This window comes from Egretta garzetta, unplaced genomic scaffold (genome assembly GCF_000687185.1).
Source record: "Egretta garzetta isolate BGI_Z169 unplaced genomic scaffold, ASM68718v1 scaffold329, whole genome shotgun sequence".
In the NCBI taxonomy this organism is placed as follows: domain Eukaryota; kingdom Metazoa; phylum Chordata; class Aves; order Pelecaniformes; family Ardeidae; genus Egretta; species Egretta garzetta.
The window spans coordinates 4324033-4331541 of NW_009269999.1; positions in this window are offsets into that span (position 1 = coordinate 4324033).

Here is a 7509-nt window from a genome sequence, read left to right on the forward strand (position 1 = left end):
ATAACTCACGCTAGATATAGTGGATCTCCAAGAGATTCTCAACATTTCACCACATTATGCTCAAAGATAGAATTGCTTGGGCTTTGGGGATGTTGGTGGGGTTTTTTAGTTGGGTTTTTTTTCTGAAAAGTCCACGTTTCACTCAGTAGGCTTCAGGTGGAAAGCAGGGGTTTGGATTTTTCCTGACCACCACCACTGCATGGGGCTGGCTGCACATTCTACAAACTAAATCTAGGAAATTTCAAGATGAAAGTAATTTTTTTTTTCACAGGAATTTTAAGATATATTTATAAGCAGTTCTCTGTGTGCATGCACATATGCATGTGTGTGTGTGAACATGCAGGGAAGAGGTTAGTGGGCCATAGGAGCCGTGGCCCGTGTATAGATGCAGTGGTCCACATGCAGCATGACCGTGTAGGAAAGCAGACGTAATGGGGGCAGGAGAGCTGAGTTTGCTACACCTCAAATGTCATTTTCAGCAGGCAGGGGTTTTCAGGAGTCGATGTAGGCTACAGGGATGGGGGGAGCCAGGGAGAGGGCGGTCTGCCTCTGGGGAACATCAGCAGCCCATGGGGAGCAGGGGGGAGGAAGCCCCTGGAGCAGAATGAGGTTTCCTCCATATGGCATTAGCTCCCAGATCTGCTTCGGCAGCTTTGCCTCTAAGGAGAGGCCACAGAATTTCCCATAGCAACATTTTCTAATAACAGGCAAAAAGAGCATCAGCTGCCCCTGAAGACATCAAAAGAAGGTCAAGCTGCAGGAAGAGTCTTCACGGTTCACCCACCTCGCCATAACTTAACTTCTGCTCTCGCAACAACCTGTGGCCCAGCTCTGTCTCATGTCTTGGGTGTCTCTCATCCCCTTACACAGCAGTCTGTCAGTGCCGCTGCAGGGGGAGCGAGCCTGGCTCCCCCACAGGAGGAGAGCCTCTGGCATGCCTCTCCTGCAGCCCCAGCAAGCGAGGAGGAGCAACCCTGCAGCACCAGCATTGCCGCACACACCTCTGTTAGTGGTGGGTGCTTGGGGAGGATGTGGAGGAACTGTGCACCTTCCCCCAGGGCAGGGTGCAACCCTCAAAGCACCCAGTGTGCAACACCTCCCTTCACACCTCCTCTGCCCCCTGCACCTCTTGCACAGCCCCCATTTCTCCCACTGCAGCTGCTTGCTCTTTCAAAGGGAAACAAGGGCTGAGCACAGTGCTGAGATGTCCAGCCCAGTGCTTGCATTCAGGGATCTGCTCACCCTTTTTTCAGGGATGCCATCACTGGCTGGCTTTGCTGAGTTACTGCTGGGTGGCCATCAGGGACCAGGAAAGAAGAGGTCAGGCTATCACTGCCCATGGGGCAGGTGCCCTGGTTCCCCCTAGCCTGTTTCCTACAGCTGTTCCTACAGGCAACAGAGGCAGGCTGATGGGTTAAGGGCCAGAATAGCACATTAGATCTGGATGGTACCACGGGGAAAATTAGCAGAGTAATTGTAACTGCTCGGGGTGAAACAGAGCAAAATATAAACCTCTTTTTGTTCTTCCCTTCTCCTCACATATGTACTTTGCATTTTTAATAAAGACTGACTTGCTTTTTAATTGTCTTCTATTTGTTTACTAAGCCTAAAACTCCACAGGAAAAAAAATGTGTCATCCAGACAAGACTACCAAGTGCTGCCAGATGTATTTATAGCACCACCACCCTTTGCTGAGACGTTGCTTTGGAACAGTGCTGGCTCTGAAGATGCTATTACCTTGCCCTGTGGTTATGGAGGCAAACTTTATTGTGCCTGCCCAGAGGTGCTGGCGCTTGCAGAGGGAGGACAACTGGCACCCCTGAAGAAGGATGCTTGCCCCAAGCCCCATCTGTCACCCACCCCACACGTGCCCTCTGCCTTTTCCCCAGGGAGCCATTGTACAGACACTGAAAGTGCTGGAGAGAATGCCAGAGCACATGTTGGAGAGGGAGCATCGAGCAGAGAATTGTTAGATAGAAAAAAGCATCTTGTGATGGCTATTAAGTGCTGCTAGATGAATATAGAATCACAAGTTTGTCAGGGCTTGATTTATTTTGGTTATCTGCCTGATGCTAAAAACATATACACATGTTTCTGAAACCACCACAGGGTAACGTGCCACTGCTCTCTCCCCTGATCATATGGGAAAACTGATTGACTTCAAAAAAGAAACTCAAGGTAGGGCAGAGACCGCATCTCGCAAACTCCCTCCGCTCTGAGCTGCAGTGGGACGTGAGGGACCCAAGGGCACTGGTGAGCATCCCTGAATGTCTGCAAGACCAATGAGATTGTCCACGTGGGTTGGAGCCTGTGCTCTTGCTGAAGCCCCAGCTGTCCTGGGGCCTCCTCTGCATTCGGCTCCTGACAGCAGGGCAGTCAGGGGCTGCAGGGCTGCCTGGGACCCCGGAGGTTTAGAGAACTAACATGCAGTATATTTTACATGTTGGCTGGGAATGGAAAAATCTTCATCCAGCTTCCCCAGAGGAAACCTATGGCATCAGCATACAGTCTCCCTTTGTCAGGGAGTGAAAATTAAACAGGCCTAGTAGGTCCCTTCTGGGCCATTTCCCTGAGAAAAGCCTGGGGGAGATTATAACTTCCAGCTCATTTTTTTCTGACGCTTTTTCAATCTTACTTGAAATTTGGCTTCCCACCTTATCCCCGTGATACTGTCTCACAACCGCACATCCAGCATCCATATGTTTCTTCCTAAATCTTCCCTGTACCTCCCTGCTTTAGCGCTGTCATTTCCAGACGGAGGTTCCCCCTTCAATTCAGCTCGATGTGCTCCCTCCTCCCCTGCTGTCTGTCGGCTGATGGATGCTGTACCGGTGCTCACCCGTAGCTTACACAAGCGTTGCAACTTGGCCTCTCTTCATCTCACCTCGTATGTCCACCCCTGAAATGCTTTTGCAGCTGCTCTCTAGACTCAGTCCAGGTTGCCAGCATCCTTCTGGCACCACATGTCTTGGCACTGAAAGGCAGCAGCCCTCCGTCTCCCTGCCCTCGCAGCGGTGTGGCCTCTGCCCGGAGGATTTAACCTGTGCAAGTCGGAGGAGGAGGCTCTGGACAGATGCCTGTCAGCCCTTCCTGCTCTGGAAGCAAGGCTGTGGGACTGCTCTTGGCTGCCGGATTGATACGACACATAACTGATAAACCCAGTGATTGAAGAGATTATGAGCAAAGGGGGTTAGCTGGGAAAGAAATCCTTTGGCGACCAGATGCTGCTCTGTTCGCTTGCATGTGATCCGTTCAATACCATGAGGTCCTGCAGATATAGACTCCTTTGCCACCGTCTAATACTCACAACACACCAAGACAGTTGCTGCTCCAGGCAGAAGGAGCCCAGAGCCTCCCTGCAGCGTGAGGAAGGTGTGGGTTGCTCCCCGTGGGGCACCGGCCTCTTAATTACCTCTCTTAAAATTACTTCAATGAACCCCGAGGCTTGTAGAGTCAGGAGGCTCCCAAGGATGCTGTGATGAAGACGTGGTCAGGGAAATATTAAGACAGCAGTGAGGAGAGATGGAAAATTCCTGCCTGGAAGGGAGAGAAGAAAACAAAGAAACGGAGCTCCTGGAGGCAGCTGAGATGCAGAGGAGAGGCCGCTGGCTGTGGGAACACACACGCACCCCCGCAGTTGGGGCCTGTTGCCTGTCCAAGGGCACAGCATCTTGGTCTGCAGGACCAAGGCGGGAGGTGCTGACAGCCTGTCACACCTCTCCACCGCCAGCACCAACACTGCGCTTCGCTGCCGGGCGCTACCAGGCACAGAGCTGGTCCTGTCTCACCAGCGCAGGGGGAGGGAGGCGGAATTGGCGCTTTGGCCCCCAAGCACAGCGAGGAGGTGGGGGACGAGGACCAGGCTGGCACCGCTCCTCCCGTGACACGCCCTCACAGCGGGCTGCCCAACCGAGGAGTTCTGTTTTTTGGATGAATCAAGGCCTGAAAGTTTCAAAGCAACCCGGGAACGTGGTCATGTCTCATCCAGCATTTTTAATGGTAGCTGTGCAGATAAACCCCTGGACCACTTTAAATATCACAAGAAAGGTCTGGAACAGTGAGTCATCACAGGGCTTCTTGTATTTTCCACAAGAATTAATCGTCTGCCGAGAATTCCAGATCAAGAAACCACATTTTGCTTCCACTTCTTATGTCAGCCGTGTGCAAGATCTAACTCATACTCTGCTCTGAACCTCTGTTGGGTACTGTTAGCCGGCCCCGGTGATGTGCTCCAGCTGCAGGGGATGAAATAGTGCCCGTGTATCTCCTACTTTCCCTTTGGGATGCTGAGGCTTTGCTCTGGCAGCCTTCCCCCCGCTGGTAAGCAGTCCTGCTCAAGTCTGTCCGACAGCCCCACCGTGGCAGCAACGCTCTTGCGGCTCAGCCCAGCTCAGCAAATGTCTCTGAGCTTCTTCAGGCTGAAAACTGCTCAGGAGGGGGTAAAGTGCACTGCTGTTCCTGCTGCAGGTATTTTTATGAGTTGCTTCCTGCTAGAGCCCCATCCCCCTCTATTAGTCTCCAGGCCACCGGCAGTGATAAATGCCTCCCCTTTCTTCCACCTTCTGCAAGAGTTTCACTCAGTACAAGCAGGGCGAAACTGCTTCTAAATCCCTTTACTGTTCACGAAAGTGGATTGCATCAAAGGTAACCTTCCCCTCCATTCCTGAGAAGGAAATCGTATAACCCTGGAGGCAGGGACCTTTTTGGGTTGGAGGGGACCACTAGAGGTCATCGAGTCCAACCCCCCTGCAGTCAGCAGGGACACCGCCAACTAGATCAGGTTGCTCAGAGCCCCATCCAACCTGGCCTTGAATGTTTCCAGGGATGGGGCCTCCACTACCTCTCTGGGCAACCTGTTCCAGTGGTTTACCACCCTCATTGTAAAGAATTTTTTCCTTATATCTAGCCTAAACCTACCCCGATTTAGTTTAAAACCATTACCCCTTGTCCTAACGCAGCTGGCCCTACTAAAAAGGTTTTCCCCCTCTTTCCTATAGGCCCCCTTTAGGTACTGAAAGGCCGCAATCAGGTCTCCCCGCAGCCTTCTTTTCTCTAGACTGAACAAGCCCAACTCTCTCAGCCTGTCCTCATAGGAGAGGTGCTCCAGCCCTCGGATCATTTTAGTAGCCCTCTTCTGGACCCGCTCCAACACTTCCATGTCCTTCTTGTGCTGAGGGCTCCAGAGCTGGACGCAGTACTCTAGGTGAGGTCTCACCAGAGCTGAGTAGAGGGGCAGAATTACCTCCCTCGACCTGCTGGCCACGCTCCTCCTGATGCAGCCCAGAGTACGGTTGGCCTTCTGGGCTGCCAGGGCACAACCTTCCCCTCCATTCCTGAGAAGGAAATCGTATCACCCTGCAGGCTGGCTCCTCCTTATAGTTCTTTAAATCCTCAAAGAAGGACCATTTTGCAGTGCTTTCCACACAGTGTTTCGGCATTTCCACCAGTCCTGACCAGTGGTCCCTAAATATCTTCAGTTGCTGGGGCAGAGAGCTGCACAGAGAATTTGGGCACTGCCTTGGCTTAGTTTTCCTTTGCAAGAGTCCCGCAGGAGCAGACCATGGACTTCCATGTGCCTGCAGACCACAGGCAGAAAGCTAAACTGTCCTTGAGTGTAACAAATGCTAATTTGGGTCCTATATTAGCAAGCTCCTTCACACAGAGGATCCAAGCCTTGTTTCTCAAAGAACAGGGAACTGTAAATGTCAAAATTCATGTCCATTTTAATCCCATTATAATTCCAGTAGGTGACTGTGAAGCAGAAAGGAATGGCTCTCTTTCCTTTATAGAAAGCTGAATAATTCAGACACCTTCTTTAGGCCTCCTCCTCTCTTCCCAAGATAATAATCATCCCACATTTTAGTGCTGCAACAAGACCAGCCACCCAGGACTTCACCGTACTCACCAGGCCTCGTACTGACAGGAGGAGAAAGCGCAGATTCTCTGCCGTTAGAGTGAAAAGAGAATTTTATTTAATTGCTGGGACATGAGGCTCGTGATGTAGTTGCACATTTCTGGGTCCCTTGGAGGATGGGAAGCGGTGGGTACCCACATGTATGGAGATCTGCTCACGTGTGCCACATTAGGGAGGATGTTTATGCAGCCCAAGACTGGGGACTCAGCTGAAATGGGAAAAAATCTTGCTGCAGATTTCCTCTGTGATTTTGGCCACATCATTTTGTCTGTGACTCATTCCCACCTGCAAAGAGAGCAGTAAAAGCACTGCTTGCCTGCAGCTAGCAGCTACTAGAAGCAGCATATGCAATGAGTGTCAAGGACTCGACCACCACGGTGACCGGGAGTGTTAAAGAGTTGTTCCCCACCCTGCATAACTTGTCCCCAAAACTCCAAGCAGCATCGCCGCCCTCCTCTGGGACGCTCCAGCAGTGCTGAGGGCCTTGCCGATCCCTGCCTGCATGAGGTGGATGCCTGCATGAGGGGGATGCCCGCATGGCGTGGATGCCCGCACAGGGTGGACAGGGCTAGGCAGGCTCTGCCGCGGCTGCCCTCGCTCCTGCACCAGGCTTTAAACCTGCACAGCCAGAGGTGAACATGGCGGGCTCCAACTCAGCCCCCCGTGCTCTCTATATCCTGAAATGGGAAGCTCTGTTCCGAGAAGCACGGATGAATTTAGCCAAGGAGATGAAAGTTTAGGGGACATCGAATTATATGTTAAATTTGTAATGGGCGTACAGACTCCAGTCCTTACCTGATAATTTAAAACCAGGTGATGCCTCCAAGATAAAGTAATTATGAGGAACAAATGATGAACAAAGGAAAAGTGGCAGTTTAAGAAAAGAGCATACTTTCCCTAGATATTACAAAAGTTGCCACAGCTTTACAATAACCAAACAACATTTGCTCTTTTAAAAATATCCTGACTGAGGGGAGCTCTACAGACAGACAGTTACAGTAATATAGGGATATACAGGGAGTCTGTGAGTACCTGTGAGTAATATAGGGATATATGGGGAGTCTGCGAGTACCTGTGCAAATGCCTTAAAAAGTGAAGATGAAGCTCTAAAGGGAGCTGAAAGAAGCAGTGAAAAATCTATGACTCAACACTATGGAGACAGATAATGCGGATAAAAATGTTCTGAGAACAAAAGAAGTCCTGAAATTGTTATAGATCTTTTATCAGATGAAGATAATGATCTATCTAATATTCCTGCAGAAAAAAAACCCAGCAGTATCCAATAAATATTTATCTTCTATATTCTGAAAGAAACTAGGTCGCGTATTAGTATCCCATGAGATTAATGCCTTATTCTACTCTATTCTACATTAACAACAAAAGTTGTTGAATATCCTTTACTAGAGATAAATATTTCTAGATCAGGACATGTAGATAATGCTCAAAAGGTTTCTAAAAGCTCTCTGGAGTCCTCTCTAGATAGTTAATGTCAATTTTTCATAAAATCAGGGAAAACTGAGAATTGCCTGCAAACTGTAAGGGAGGTGTCATTCTCTAAGCACTTTTAAAGTATAAATGGGACAGCAAGGGGAGCA